Here is a 16,239-nt window from a genome sequence, read left to right on the forward strand (position 1 = left end):
GTTGTTGGCTGCCTGTGCTGCGACATGCTTACCTGCTGCACCATATTTTTTACTCTCCTTATCGGTAGGAGGCGAATTTGCCCTCTTCCTGGCTGTGTGTACTACCAATTTATCCAGTGTAACTTGGCCCTTAATAAATTCAGGGACCAATGGGCATGCCTTGTACCTCTTTTCAATTCTAGGGGTGACTACCCTAGATTTAATCGGCTGCTTAAATAGGTCTTGTGTAGAGGACAACATGCCTTGAAGCATAGCGAGCTAATGAGCGGTTTTTGTGACCTATTAAGTGTCTCTACCAGGAAATCATCCACTGTTCTATAGTGTGCAAGGTCACCTTATGATAATCAGCAGCTCTGTTTATAATATCATTATATGATGTTGTATCATCTGGCGGTGACAGCTTTGATGGATCCATATGTTAGGATCTGTATCATCCACCAGATCGGCATCAAAGATCACATGGGTCAGGGGCAGTATCGGGATCCCCCTGTGGATCTGTGAAATTGGGATATTACATTCCCCTGTTTGGTCTGCACCATTAGGCAACTGATCTCGTGAAAATATGACTGCACTGACGGCAGGGGCTCAGGAGAGGGTAGATACACTGGCCTTGGCGGTGGTGAAAGCAGTGGAGGTAAGGGTGGAGGCAGAGGAGAAGGAGGTGAAGGAGGAGGAGAAAGAGGATGCAGAAAGCCTGGGCATATGCCCCTGTCCTCCTTCTTTGGTGGTTTGACTGCTGTGCCTGAACCAATGTCGTCTTCAAAAGACATCAGGGCTCTCAAAGAGGCAAAACCCCCTTCTGATAAAGATTCTCTCCGTTCCTTCCTGGGTCTCGCAAAGTATTATGCGAGATTTTTTAATAACTATGCACGCACAAATTGTTGAGCCTCTTCGAGTGTTGCTTAAGAAGGGTAAAAATGTGTATGGTCTCAGGGGGTGGCTAAGTAGTATGGCGGACTAGACGTGTCCTGCTGTAGCTCTCCAAGCCCACGAGTGATCCGGACGATATCCTGAGCTCTCAGACCGCCCACGAACGTGCACCCCTGCGAGAGGTAGTGGGGAGCATCGTGCGAGAAAAGGTTTGGGTCATCGGGGCCCCGTCTGACGCCGAGGCGGGTGGAGACTCGACGAGAGGAGCGGACCCTTAAGGAAATACAAGATGGCGGCGGAGGAGGCGCCGTAGTCAGAAGACCTGGCAGAGATCCACGCCGGAGGGTGAGGAGCCGCACCGTGTCCCCCGGGAAGGCAAAATGGAGCAGAGGACATTCGGGGGACCAACGGAGCAGTGTCTCTCGCTTCCCTTGGCCCTCCGCTCGCTAGGTCGTCCGAGGCACAGGTGGAGGCTGACGGTGGGGGACAGCTGCAGTGCGGCAGCTGCCATCGGCGCACAAGGGGTAGGTGGCGCCACGCCCTCCTCTCTCCCTGCCCTTCCCAACGTATCGGGAGTCCGGCTGCCTCTGTGGATGTTTGAAGCCGGAGGCGAGGATTGCTGGTGAGTCCAGGACGGCCGGAGCACTGGGGATGAGAGATGGGACTTTCGTTCTCCTTCCCCCTCCTCCCCTGGCCGATGCAGTGACTGTTTGTGAGGCCGCTGAAGGGGAAAGACTGAGATCCTGGGGAGGCAGCCTATTTAGAGGGCTGCCGGAGCTGTGCCCCTCGCTCCCCCCTCACCCCTATCGCCTTTCTGGACTACCGGACCGATGTGATAACTGCTGGCGGTGCTGGAGGTTGGGGATAGAGGCGACGCGGTCCTGCCAGTGACGGGTAGACCGAGTGGTGCACGGGGGATCCCGGAGGAGGAGGTGGCGGGCGGGCGCTAGGACCGGCATGCTGTGGTCCAGCTGGTGCCCAAGGAGATGCCACTGGGCACTAACGGGGCGCGATCTGGCTTCGAGCCGAGGCAGGTGAGCCTGCATAGTGCCGTGCCTATGTGAGTCAGATGGGCCTGAAGAAGTGGTGAGGCCGACCCGCAACCCCAGGAGAGTGCTGCTGATACTGGACATCGAGGGGGCGCCTGACATCTGCCAGGGCGACACCGGGCGGCGTGGGGCAGTCCATGCACGACACCAGGGGAGAGGAGTGAGGCACCAGCGGTTGAGCACGCAGGCCCGTGGGTCCTAACCACCTCGGTGCAGGCGGAGGAGAATAGCCTACTTGACGAACGACGGCAGAGGAGCTTGCAGCCGGGACCGTACCAGTGAAGGGGCATAGAATCTGAGATGCATCACGCGGAGACTCGAGGTGCACGGTGGCTGTCCCGGCGGTGCAACAATAGCGCCTTAAGAGACATATTGCACTGGCACACCAAACCCCCTAACATAGGACAGAGGAAATCCAGTGGTTCAGCCATGAAACCCAGGCACAAAGGAGAGAGATCACTATGGCGCATGACAAGGACACTAAAACGCAGAAGCAGGGGAAACTGGATAAATTTGCTAAACCCCTGCTGGGGACGGAGCCCCCCGCAGTGACCACCATGGATGTACCAGACAATAATGTTCTCCTTCAGGCCATCCGCTCCTTCAGGGAGGCACTTGAAGGTAAAATTGGCGGCATCAAGATTGATGTCAACTTACTCCGTCAGGACTTACGGAATGTGTCAGAAAAAGTCACACAGGCAGAGCACAGAATATCAGAGGTGGAGGACACTAAGCAAACCCTTCGGAAGGTTGTTACAGAGCTGAAGACGGCCATGAAGGAGGTACTGTGGAGAGTGGATGATGCGGAAAACAGAGCAAGAAGGAACATCTTCCGCTTTATCGGTTTTCCTGAAAACGTAGAGGGGACGGACGCCAGTGCCTTCCTGCAAAGGTGGATACCAGACACCCTGCCAACACACACTTTTCGCAGTGCTTCATCATTGAGAGGGCTCACCGTATCCCGGGGGTTCGGCCACCGGTAGGGGCAACGCAAAGACCGTTGATTGCGAAGTTTCTCCACTACCAAGACCGTGACCTTGTCCTTCAACGTATTCGAAAGAAGGGGGAAATCAGGCTTCACAATGCTAAAATCATGGTATTCCCAGATTACTTGCGGGAAGTCCAGAAACAGCGTAAAATGTTCGACTCGGTCACAGATAAGCGGAGACAGATGCAAATTACCTACATGCTCCTTTTACCGGCAAAGCTGAAGGTGATATATCAGGCCAAGACAATGTTCTTCACAACACCGGAGTAGGCTTGGCACTGGATTTAGCAACGCTCGGTGCTTCGACCCTTGGGGACTCAGCGATCGCCCAGTGGGAGGGCCCCGAGCGGACGCAGTAACAGGCCCCAGACGCAGAGGCCCGAATGGAGAAACGGAGAGACATCCCAGAGGGTCCTTAGTAGGACGACTCCATACAACACCAGGGGGACCACGGGCAGGACCCCGAAAGCGTCGGACTCTGAGAGCACATCGCGGAGGGGCAGGCATCACAAGAGATTTGTGGGAGAGGACGCAGCCCAACTAAGGTCGGCGGACTGTACAAACCAGGACATCTCCACAGATTCGGAGGGGGAACATCCCCTCATGCAGAACATTAACCTCCTTAAAAACCTGGGAGGGTCGGACATGGTGGCTGGTGCGGGGACGCCAACTGAACATGGAGATGTGGCTGAATGCTGAGCAGAGAAGGGCAGGGAGAGTGGTGAGGACAGTAAGCAGAAAAGGGGCTTTCCCACCTCCCTTTGTGTGCAGTTTTCTTTCCTTTTGTGTATTTGAAAGTAATTTAATTTGAAGGTTTAATAGTTGGGGGGGGGTGGGCGACAGACCTCTCCTGATCCAAGCGACAAAGTTGGTCACGTTGACCTGTGGGGGAGTCGATTGGGTGGGGGTTGAGTGTGGGGTGGAATGGGGGAGGGAGGGATGGGGGGGTGAGTTTATTATGGTTTTCTGGAACAAAAAAGGAATGTACCGAGTAGGAAGGTATTGGTTGAGGCCACTCAGGGGGGAAGATACGGAGCCGGGGGAGATGCAGGGGAAACACGGATACAGCAGGAATGACAGTTAATCACTCCCCATATTCAGTTTTATCATGGAATGTTAACGGGCTGGGGAATAAGGTCAAACGTGGGTTGGTAGCCGCATATTGTAAAGGGCTGAAACCGGATGTGATCCTCTTACAGGAAACACATTTAAAGGGCACGAGATGTAATTTTTTGGGCCGCAGACCATACACAACACTGGCGCACGCGGGCTTCTCCACTGGGGCAAGGGGGGGGGGGGCGCTATATTAATTAAGGAAAATCCACCATTCAGGATAGAACGCACTTGGAGTGAACCTAACGGGACATATGTGACAGTACAAGGGCTTTGGGACAGGAGACATTACACTTATTAGCTTATATGCGCCTCCCAGACTACAGAAACAGACGATGGACAGACTGGCAGCCATTCTTCTTGAAGCAGGTTCCCACACCCATATCATAGGGGGAGACTTTAATATTGTGATGGATCCTACGTAGGATCTCACAACAGTCCATCAAGGAGGCCCCAAGGAAAAACCCCACTCAAAAGGTTCGTAGACACACTGACACTTACGGACCTGTGGCGGAAACAGCACCCCCAGACCAAAGCATACTCCTTCTATTCAGGGGCTCATAAAGCATTCTCGAGAATAGACTACATATTTACACTGGCAGGAGAAGTAGGGAACATACAAAGGATGGAATACCTAGAGAAGGGTCTTTCGGACCATTCGCCCCTATGGTTAACAATTGGTGTGCAGTCACAACGCCAACCTAGAGACTGGAGACTGAATTCATGGGAACTACGAGACCCGCAGGTGGCCCAAGAGCTTAGAGCAGACACGGAGTTATATTTCCGGGAAAATGTAGGGTCGGTAGACTCCGCCATTGTTCTGTGGGAAGTCTACAAAGCAGTCCTTCGGGACAGGGCTCAAAACATTATTGCGCATTAGAAATGCAAAGAGACCGAGGAGGTAGAGAAATTGGAAATGCAGCTCCTACAAGCCGAATCGCAAGCCAGCACAGGAATCGATGCCTCCAGGTTAAGAAAGCTGAAACTCTTGCAGCATGAGTATCTTGTGCTAGCCAAAAGAGACGTGCAACTCGCGATACAAGCCATGCATAGGAGACTGTATGATGGCAGTGATAAAACTGGTAGATTGCTTGCCTGGCTCAGCCGGAAAGAGATGGAAAGCAGATGGGTTGCCCAAATACAGATGGAAGAGGGTCAGGTTCACAATACCCCAGACACGATAGCACATGCTTTTGCGGGATACTACAATGCCTTTTAGGCAAAACGACCTCTAGCAGGCACCAAACAAATACACACATATTTACAATCTATGCAACTTCCTCAACTAGAGTCCAGTGAAGCACAAGCGATGGAGGCAAAATTGACAAAAGAAGAAATTGTAGACGCCATAGGCCAGATGAAAACAGGGAAATCCGCGGGTCCTAACGGGCTCCCGCCAGAATTTTTTAAACAGCATGGGTCACTTTTTAGCACGCATTTACTGCAGATGTATCTGCAGGTGCGGGAAAGGGGTGCACTTCCCGAAGACCTGAGGACTGCGACAATTGTGGCGATACCCGAAGAAGTGCGGTTCGTATAGACCCATTTCCCTCATAAATATAGAGATGAAGATTTTGGCCAGAATTCTGGCCAACAGACTAACCAAGGTTATAACAGGAATTATCCATAGGGTCCAGTCGGGTTTTATGCCTCAGAGGTCGACGAGACTCAATCTTAGACGGGTCGCCAACTGGTTGGAGTTGGTGCAACATAGGACTGACCCGCACCTCATTCTGTCCCTAGATGCAGAGAAGGCATTTGACACAGTCCATTGGCCGTTTCTCATGACTGTACTGGATAGACTGGGATTTTGGTCCTGAGTTCAGGAGATGGATAGCCCTTCTGTATGAAGGATCGTTAGCTAGGGTCAGAGTCAATGGGGTAACATCCCGGAAATTCCCAATCGAAAGGGGCACTAGACAAGGTTGCCCCTTGTCCCCTCTACTATTTGCGATAGTGCTGGAACCCCTGGCATGCTTCATTCGCGCACACCCGCACATAACCGGCTTTTGGGTAAATGACAAGGATGGTCTGGAGGAACGCATTTCTCTGTATGCGGACGACATACTGTTATATGTTACAAACCCTGAAACAACGCTCCCTACTAGAATGAAGAGCTGTGAGGACCATGGCAGGTATGCGGGGTATAGAATTAACTGGGAAAACTCAAGTGTCTACCCATTAGGGCAAGAGGTTGAAAATATTGTTTATCCCAGCCTACTACAGGTCGCTACCACAGGGATGAAATATTTAGGTATCCACGTTAAGCTAGATAGGCAACTGGCGTTGGAACGGAACCTGAACAAGGTACTGGGGGAATTCAGTTTAGACGCGGACCAATGGACTTCCCTACCCCCAACACTGCTTGGAAGAGCAGCACTCTTCAAAATGATAACCCTTCCCAAGATTTTGTATGTTCTGCAAAATACCTACCATTCAAACCCGGAAGAGGTGTTCATTAAAATTGATGACATCCTGAGGAAGTTCCTCTGGGGAGGGAAGCCCCCTAGGGTGGCACTGGGGAAACTGCAATGCAACCAATATAGAGGTGGCATTTCCCTGCCGGACCTACGGGCTTACTATTGGGCTGCTCACTTGATAGTAATCAATGACTGGGCCTTTGGCGAGAGGGATCATCCGGCATATGCGCTTGAGCACACACAGTTCCTCTACAGTCCATACTCTCACTACCTTTACGGAGGCAATGGTGTTGCAAAATTGTTACCGGCCACACAAATAGCGATAATGGCATGGAAAAAGGCGGAAAGACGCATGAAGTGTGAATACCAGGTAACCAAGGAAACCCCACTTTGGGTGGGAACACGACTTAAGGCATTTGTCAAGTTGAAGGGCTTTCAGAAGTGGGATCTGGCGGGTATTTTCCAGCTTAAGAACATAATATATCGTAAAGAGCTAGTGACGTTCCCACACCTCCAGCTAGAATATGACATGAGCAAGATGCAACACTTAAGTATCTGCAACTGAGGCATGCCTGGCGGGTGCAGAATATTGATAAGGAGGGCCTCCCAGCGTATGCCCCATTAGAAGGGTGACTCTTGATGGGCGACATTGGAGGGAAAGCAGTGTCGTGGACCTATAGGACAATTATGAACAACACACCCGACCCACTGCGAAAATTGAGACTACACTGGGAGATGGACCTGGGAGACATAGAAGATCTAGACTGAGAAATGGCCCTGATGCGCGCGAGGGAGGTGGCCATTAGATCTAGACTGCGACTGATTCAATTTAAGTATCTACACAGAATGTATTGCGACAGATCCAGACTGTATAAGACGGGTAGAGCAGAGTCCCCCAATTGCCTGAGATGTAAAACCATGGAAGGGACCTTCTTTCACACGGTTTGGGGATGCTCACATGCACAGCTATACTGGGGCACACTTCTGAAGTAATTGGAGCTTATATTGCATGAACCAATACCCCCAGACCCTATGTTCATCCTGCTGGGAATACCCACGGAGATTGATCTCCCCAAAGTAAAGTTGATGTTGCTCCAGCTGGGTCTGGTAGTAGCCAAAAGAGACACGGCGAGGGCTTGGGGAGCGGCGATTAATCCAACACTGGAGGAATGGCGGAGAGGGATGGACAAGTATATGTTGGGGGAGAAGACAACATATAAAGCAAGGGTGTGCCCGAAAATGTTTGGGAAAATATGGAAGCCATGGCTAACTTACTATGGTCTGACACTCACTGATTCACAGTAGTTCTGGGAAAGCGGGGATACCGGGGGGGAGGGGGGGATGAGGGATACCGTTGACAGACAATATTCATCGTTGTTTATTATTTATGTGCTAATATTGTTTGACCTCGCTCCACCTGTAATGAAAACAGAAACAAGATGCTTTGTATATCTGATGTGGCTTTGCAATGTGATTACGAAAATGCTAATAAAAACATCCCCCCCCCCCCCCCCCCCAAAAAAAAAATTTGGATGGTCTCAAGAGCTTGACCGGGTATTTGCAAATGTAAAAGATCTCATTATTTCAGCTCAGGCCTTACATGCTTTTCGTGATGATTGCCCATCTATTATCACAATTTATGCTAGTATGAATGGCCTGGGGGCGGTCCTTAGTCAAAGGGTGAACGGCAAGGAACAAACTGTGGCGTTCGCTTCTACATTGCTCAAATCATTTGAGAAAAATATCACCATCGAGCGTGAGGCCCTGGCTTGTGTTTGGGCGGCCCAGAAGTTTAAAATGTATATCTGGGGTCGCAAGTTTGTGATTTTTACTGACCACAAGCCGCTCACTTTTATTTTTTGCAAGGTTTCAAACAATACCATGTCTGCTAGGTTAACTCGATTAATTTCAAAGTTACAAGAGTATAATTTTGAGATGAGACATATTCAAGAGGTCAAACATTTTCTTTTTTTTTTTTTTTGAAAAACCTTTATTGACGTTTCAATCATTTACACGTATGGGCCTACAACCCCCCGGGGCCGGCCGCTAAGCAATCAGAACAATAAAAGCACATGTAAACACAGGCGGCACCTCGGAGAGCAAAGTCTACAATACAGTATAGTCCGGCCAATGAGCCGCTCAGGTAGGACACCAGGAGAGAAAGGGTTTTTCATTTTATAATAAAACAAAACAGTAGGATCAGGTGCCAAACAGTTTCCCAACAGCGATAAGGGGCAAGGATAAGAGACGCAAGCAGCAAGCAGCAATACATTGAATCAATGGCGCAGACACGGGAAAGTACGGATGGGGAGAAATATCAAAGATAGTTGCGCCTACAGGTCCCCGTACCTAAAGCCCAGCGAACCCCCCGGAAACTGTGGCACACATTAAGAGCAAGCGATTCACAATAAGAGAGGTGTACCGCGCTGATCCCAGAAAAACAAGCAAAAAGAAACAGAGAAGAAAAAGGAGGCCATGGAAAAAGAGATAAAGACTAAAGAGTCCCCTCCCCCATCCCCCCACCCTGCACCTCTGCGAATGAGTATGGCCCCACCCCCCAGCAGTGTGCCTGTCGCCCTGGGACTAGACCCGAAATATAGAAGAGACAGGGAAAAAAGAGTAAGAAAGAGCCCCCCCAGACGGGGGGGCGGAGGGAATGTAATAAACTGGAGGAGGGCCTTCAAAACATACCCCCGGCTTCTCCCTCCCGCACGGTGAAGTCTCCCCACAGCAAACAATTAGCAACACCAAGTTGATCATATCAAAAAAAGGGAGGGGGGGAGTGGGGAGCATTATGCACCAACTATGCGAATAACCATGAGAGCACGCAACCATGAGTCCGCCTGTCTACTAGGTGACCACTCCCGAAGGATCAGCCTCAGCCTTGACCGCTCTTTGCAATTCTGCCCATGCCTGCCCCTCGACCCAGCACCATGTCCGATGTCCCAAGGTACAGGAGTGTCCAAAAACAGTCGGGAAGCGACGCACACAGGTGGGGTGGAAGTCTCTGAGCATCAGCACGGACCGCTTCATGGGGGGGCGTCTTTTCCAGTGCCGCCCCAGGATCTGCACTGCACACAAGGTCCAGACAGGCTGAAGCAGTCAAATGAGACACACGTTGCTGGAATCGTCCCTGGGCCGCCGGAGACTGCGCACGGGACAAGGCCACCATCTTCCGCTCAGGGCCAATACCTCCGGAGCAGATCAAGCCCACAGTTAGCCGACCACACGGTAGCATACTGTCCGGAGTGTCCGGCTGTACACTAATCGCGGGGGGGGCCGCAACATCTTCCTCCGGTGTGCAGTGTGGAAAGCCACTGTGTACTTGTGGACCAGCATGCCGCCACTGTCCCAACGCTGATACCACACCATCTAGCTTCCTCCCCAGGACCCCGGCGCCATGAGCCAAGGAGTAATGAAGGGCACCAAGGGCCTCCAGGAGGTCGCCGTACCCCAGAGCAGCTCTCTCCGATCGCTTTGCCACACTCCCGACCGTCACACACCCCCAGTCCCGCTGCGTCCCAGCGGACAGGATGGTAGGCTGCATAGTGACAAAATGGCCGCTGGGAAGGCCCGACTCGTATTGGGGCCAGGACCCCGGGACCAACGCCTCAAGGTCCACGTCGCTGAAGACAGGGATCCTGGGGGAGGAACAGATTCAACCGTTGCGCGGTCACGGGCAATAGTCGTCTCCGCCACGGACCAGCTCCCGCAAAAAGCCGGGAGCAGCCCGCAAGGATCAGGCCGAACCAGGGACGGCGTCCGGGCAGCTCACCGTCAAAGGCAGGGGCAAACACCACAGAATCCGAGAATTGCACACCCGGGCATGTCCTCGGTCCGCAGCGCTCAGCAGGGGGGGAGCGACCACAGCAAAATGCAGGCCGAGGGGAGCACCACTCCGGCGGACCGACTCCACCCAGTCACCACAGGCCGCTGTTGTTAAACTGCCGCCCGGCCAAGGCGTCCACTCGAGGTCCCGGCTTCGGGACCGCACGGGCCGCAAAGTTCAATCGCTGATTTCTCCGGCGGTACTGCAGTCAGAAACCTCAGGGTCACACGATCGGTTGCCACTTTCGTTTACGAACACGATCTCGCAGCGCAGAATAAGGATCTCATGCAGGATATCCGTGCGGGATGCGGAGGTTCACGGAGCCGGGAATCTACGCTGCCGTCCCGGTCGCCATCTTGGCTCCTCCTCGCCGAGGTCAAACATTTTCAAGCTGACTGTCAAGTATGTTAATGGAAAATGATGATTAGGAGGATGTGGAGGAAGATGCAGTTCAGTGTGTTGCAGTACTAGATGCAGTGGAGAATTGCAATTCAGTTATCTCAGAGTCAGAATGGAAAGTTGCATGTTCTAAGGACGCTATTCTGTCCAAGGTTGGGAATATTCTTATACTAAATGGCCAGAGTCAGGAAATGTATCTGGGGAGCTTAGAAATTTTTCATTAGTAGCAAAAGAAATTTCAATTAAAGATGGTTTGGTGTTACGGGGGAGATAAGTTCATACCTCCAGGTTGCCTAAGAAGAACTTTAATCACGATTGCTCATGAAGGGCATTTAGGGGTAACCAAAACCTGCATGAGGATTAAGCAACATTACTGGTGGCCTGCCCTCGATGCCCAGTTGAGAAGTATGGTGGAATACTGTTAAGAGTGTTTGCTCTCAGACAAGCACTGGCAACTTTTAAAGTTACCTTTGCATCCCACGGAGTTTCCAGAGAAACCTTGGGAAAAAGTCAGATTGGATTTTTCAGGGCCTTACAATATTCTAGCCGAGTCATTGAGATATTTGATTTTAGCTGTAGATTATCATTCTAAGTGGATGTATTACAGATTTGTGGACTCTACCACCACAGATAACACCATTTTTTTTTTAAACAAAGTATTTTTACTGGAAGGAACTCCTAGGTCATTAGTAACAGATAACGGGACTCACTTGGTTTCGAATAAAATGTGTACATTTTTAAAGAATCACGACATTAAGCATTTGAAGGTGGCCATGTACTACCCAGCTTCTGACGGGCTGGTGGAAAGGGGCAATAAAGTGCTTAAGGAAGGGATCCAGACAGCGCTGGCCGCTGGTCGGGACGTAGGGAAGTTTGTGGAAGAGAAAGTGTGGAATTATAATACTTCACCACACTGTACTACTGGTATCACCTCTTTTGAACTTCTAAGGGGTAGAAAGGCCAACACTACTTTGCTGCCGTCTTGGTTACACAGTGGTGAGTTTGCACGCCTTGACTTGGATTGTAAGAATGTTGCAGATGTAGTGAGAGCAAAACAAGAGAAAATAAAAGAAAAGTTTGACAAAAGAAGTTCTTCAGCATATTCTGAAATTGGGTTGGGTTTTATTTAAGAAACCATTCAAAGTTAGAAAAGGTGAATCTGTATTTTCAAATCCTGTTTTGGTTTGTAAGGTTAGCAAAGGTGCTGCATTTCTTCAAGGTAAAGGATGTTGGAATAAAAGACAATTGATAAAGGTAACTAAAGAACAAGCTAACTTAATTAAAAAACAAGAAAACATCCATAGCGGAACACGAGCTAGATTGGACTCATTGGTTACATGATCAAGAAAGACAAGGATCCCCCGGTGAGAGTGTATTCTTGCCGGATGATCTGCCTGTGGGTTATTCAGTTGAAAGAGAAGCAAGTAGTTCAGGGGAGGGAGGGAGTGGGAGGGGGGGGGGTCGTATCAGAAAACCTCCAAGTTCAAGGATTTTGTTACATATTAATGCGGACTAAGATTTCGGTGTTTTTATTATTGTATAAGGGGGAAGTGATGTAGTGGTTTAGTATTTATGTTATTTAAATGTCATGAATTTTTGAATGTTCTTCTGTTCTCTCTCGTGTGGAGAGCGTTCATTCTTGGGTCTCCGAGGGACGCCGCTCCTTGCTGTGGCTGAAGAAGTGATACCAATAAATCAACTTAATTCAAAAGACTATGACCTCTCGTCTGACTAGTAATTAACTACTACACTCCAGTTGAAAGCAAGCAAAATGTCAGGCTGAAATACTGCAGGAACATTTGGAATAACTGCATGAAATATGCAGCGTATTCCCGAACCAAGAAAAGGCCCATTTCTTTGAAGAGACTCATGGGCCAAATAATTGACCCCCGACTTATTGGTGCCTGTGGTATCAATTCAGGGGATGGGGAGGGGGAAGGGTAGAGGGTCATTTTCCAGACCAGTCATAAGGGGGCCTTAGTATTCCCTGTAACTGGCACCGAGCCCATCTCCTCAGCAAGCGAGGTCCTTCATCTAATGTTTCCACTGTAACCTGAAGACCCTGGTGTAGGAGGTGGCACTTTGTGAAAAGAGGTGCACAAAGCAAAATCACAAAAAAATGTGTAATACTTTGTAATGAACAAAAGCAGTGACAGCCTAATGAGTTTTTCAAGAACCGCTGTGAGCCAATATTAAAACCCCAGTTGTTACGGAAAGCTGTGCACGTTATCTGGTGACCTTGGTACTAGAGAAGGCCAGAGAGACAATCAGAGCAAACAAACGCTTTTCTGATAATTCTGAAACATACTGAAGCTATAAGTGGCCTTTCTTAAAATCACACCCATACAACAAATGTAGTTATTTTGAAATACTGCAAACTTAATTTTTATTATAAAATGGTGCTCTATGGTTTCTACTTGGAAAATATATTTCTATAAAAACAAATTAGCGACAGGTTTGAAAAGCACTTTTGACAATTATAACGTTCATTTAAACCCTTATTTTCTTTAGTAAAAGAGGCATTTTATGCTGTAAATACACCCAAATTATATTAGTTTTGTAAAACCTGACAACAATCGCCAAAATAGAGAAAAAAGTAGCGCACCTTATCCCATTTCTAATCAGGATCTGGCCCCTCCGGCAGCCACGGTCTAATCACAACATCCATGGAAACAGCCCATCTCACAGACTCCTCCCCGTCAGTGTTCTAAAGCATCATCACAGGGCATTATGACAGTTTCCAGAATCAGCCCACGTCACACGCAGGCTCAGTTTAATGCCGGAAGCCAAGCATTAATCGCTCAGACTGTTGCAACTACACTTAACACGTGCATATCGCCCAAAGACGTTTCAGAGAGGTAGGAAAGAAATTATAGAATAAACACACTGCAGCTTTATACCATGGACAGCTGGGCTGTAACGGTCGCCTTTGTGTACCCCTAAATTATATTCAGTCATGTCATGTCTCAAAACTGAATATATTTTTATGAGCATCGGTGAGGTATATTGAGATTACATTTTCGAAATTATCTCTCAATGAAAATAGGGCAAGATTGGAGGCTTCATGTGAACTCACTGCATACATTTACAAGGGAAACGCCGGGGTTCACATTTGCACTCCTGGAGGAAACATGCTTCAACTGAGGTATGGACATAGGGAATGGAACCCTCTGTAGGTCAAGCGCACTCTTTCCGCCCACCCTGTAGGATTGGGTTTCATCTTGTGTACCGTAAGTGGCTCACTGTCCCAAAAGAGCAATACCCCTGTCTTCTGCAAGCTTCCCTCTTACATGGTGCGGCATGGACGCTTATTGCATCTAGCCCAGTGCACAGCACCCAGTTCTACAGGTAACTGAGCGCCTAGAACACAATGTGTCAGGACGTTTCCACGTGAATTACTGAACCCAGGTTCACTGTAGTGTACAAGCCAATAGTTAGTCACCAAAAAACAAAGCATTAAAGTATGTTCACAGAATTTCTTTCCTGGAACTCGGTTACTCTTTTTTGCAATTCACAAAACTTCCCAGTAGCATGTCTTGAGAGATGCGTCAGGTGCAGGTTGCCACACACTGACGGCAGTCATGCTTTTCGTGTGATGCTATTTTCTCCCGGTTCCACTTTAGGGACAGGCTGAGGCAGCGCCAGCACGTTGCCTGGGTTGTGCTCTTATGGTTTCCAACTTAGAAAGCGATACAAATCTACCACAGGTTTAAGGGAGGAAGAGCCGGAGAGGAGTTTGTTCGTACTCAGGCGTTCACAAACCTACAAGGCAAAAGTACTTTGATTAATCTACTCCCTACCTGTTGCTAGAGAGCTACCTCTGCATAAAACGAGGCAACCAATCAGCGATATTATGCAGCAGCAAATGCATCCACCCTCCAAAGGTGCCAATAATGAGCGTCTTCCAGGCATTGATCCGACCATTCCAATCGCAGTCGCACTTTTAAGAATAGCAATGGCTTGTGAATCACGCCTTGTGCATCTTAAGCTTCTGCACAGCCCGGCCTTCCATCTCAAGCACGCATACCACTGCCAGAAACATGTCCTTCGGTGGTTTGTTTTTGCTGTGGCAACGCCCCACTGATCTACAGTGCAGACTTGAAAGAATGAAGTTGAACCAGAGCAGTGAGCTGTGCAGCCGCTGTAAGGTCATCAACCCCCGAGAAAGAGTGAGCACACATTAGAAGAGTGCAAGCAAAGCCCGTCCCTGGTCTCGCGCACCACAAGGACTGAGCGGCGTCTCACAGGGAGTTCTAGAGCCATCACTTCCATCTCAAAGGGGTAATGTGCGACGTACTTCGAAGAGATACTTAAGGCTCAGTAACTACAGACACAAGTCATTTGTTTTATGCATGTGCAGAACACTGTTCCCACCCATGCAGCCTGTATGCGTGCATATGCCTTGAAAAATCGAGGATGTGAGCCTGGGTGACACGTTTCCAGGTCACAAAGTAATTACAATACCGAGTTTGAAAGAAAGGAGAATACTTGGCCTACAAGAGACACGACTAGCTTTGAAAGGACCCACCTCAAAGTATTGTAGAAAAGCATTAAATGTCTATTAAAACTTAGAGAGAATATTGCATTAGATAGGACAGGCACTATTTGTTTGGTTTAAAACCAGAGAGTGGGAGATACGATGAAGTGGCGAGCAAGATTGCGGTTAGTCAGTGAGCTCCGTGTGACCAGATTTCCTCAGCACCTCCTGTAAGCTGAAGTATTGGAACTTCTCCTGCCCGGTGAGTGGCGCTGCGTGGAGGGGCATTATATTTCTGCTCTTCTATGGCCAGTGCTTTAATGTGCTGCCTTGTGTTATCAGCGGCTCTGCACATCAGGTGCCATTTTGTCTCTGTGGTGTGGTTAATTTTTCTTCACTGCGACGGCTTCAGATCATTTTTCCATCACACCACAGCCCAAAGGTCCTTCTACATATCCCTTTTCTCGTTAATATCCTTAGCAACCTTAGATTTACTGAATAGCACTGGACCATTATTTGCCATAAGCGGCAGCCATCATTTTGTTTGTTTGGGGATTCGAAAGACCACCACGAGGGGAAATTAAGTAAATAATTAATTTTCCCTCCGTCGTCTATCTAAATCTCTGTCCACCCGGCCTACTGCCCTAACCTGCACAGGCCCATGCCCCTTTTTTTTAACCATTAAGCAATCCTCCTTAACCACTCTTTCAATGCTTAACCACTCTGGGAACAGCCCACAATCACTGGATAGCCCAAAAAGGATCACGCGCACAGAGATCCTTAAAACAGAAATCAACAATTCTAGATTTCAGCCTGCAAATAAAGCAACAGACCCAAAAATTGCAGAACACTGTCCAATATAAAACTGTGAACCATTGCGGTTCAAATGTACATTTAATTTAAAAGCGGAGGTGTTTCTAAGCACTGCCATTTCAATCCAGAAGTGTGATGAAAAGCCTGCCAACGAAATTAGGAAGAACAGTCCAACAGGTTGCTCAGAAGAAGCAGGTATTGGTTATAGGGCTTTGAGACAAATGTAGGCTTTAATTCACAAAACAAATTCACTATCATGCCTTATTGCTGCTTGGTAAATA

General features: G+C 49.0%; 1 protein-coding gene across 2 annotated transcripts in view; it reads right to left on the minus strand.

The window, feature by feature from the left end:
• The window catches only part of SYTL4 (synaptotagmin like 4), a 559,448-nt gene that overhangs the window by 436,102 nt on the left and 107,107 nt on the right, over positions 1-16,239 (minus strand). Inside the window, exon 1 of one of the 2 annotated variants that reach the window (XM_085607792.1) lies at positions 14,469-14,603. The exons of the other annotated variant lie outside the window; for it this stretch is intronic. The gene's annotated coding sequence lies outside the window, so the exon portion shown is untranslated. Of the gene's footprint in view, positions 1-14,468; positions 14,604-16,239 lie in introns of those variants that run through there. 2 annotated transcript variants of the gene reach the window in all.

The sequence above is a fragment of the Triturus cristatus genome, chromosome 5_2 (genome assembly GCF_964204655.1).
Source record: "Triturus cristatus chromosome 5_2, aTriCri1.1, whole genome shotgun sequence".
Taxonomy (NCBI): Eukaryota; Metazoa; Chordata; class Amphibia; order Caudata; family Salamandridae; genus Triturus; species Triturus cristatus.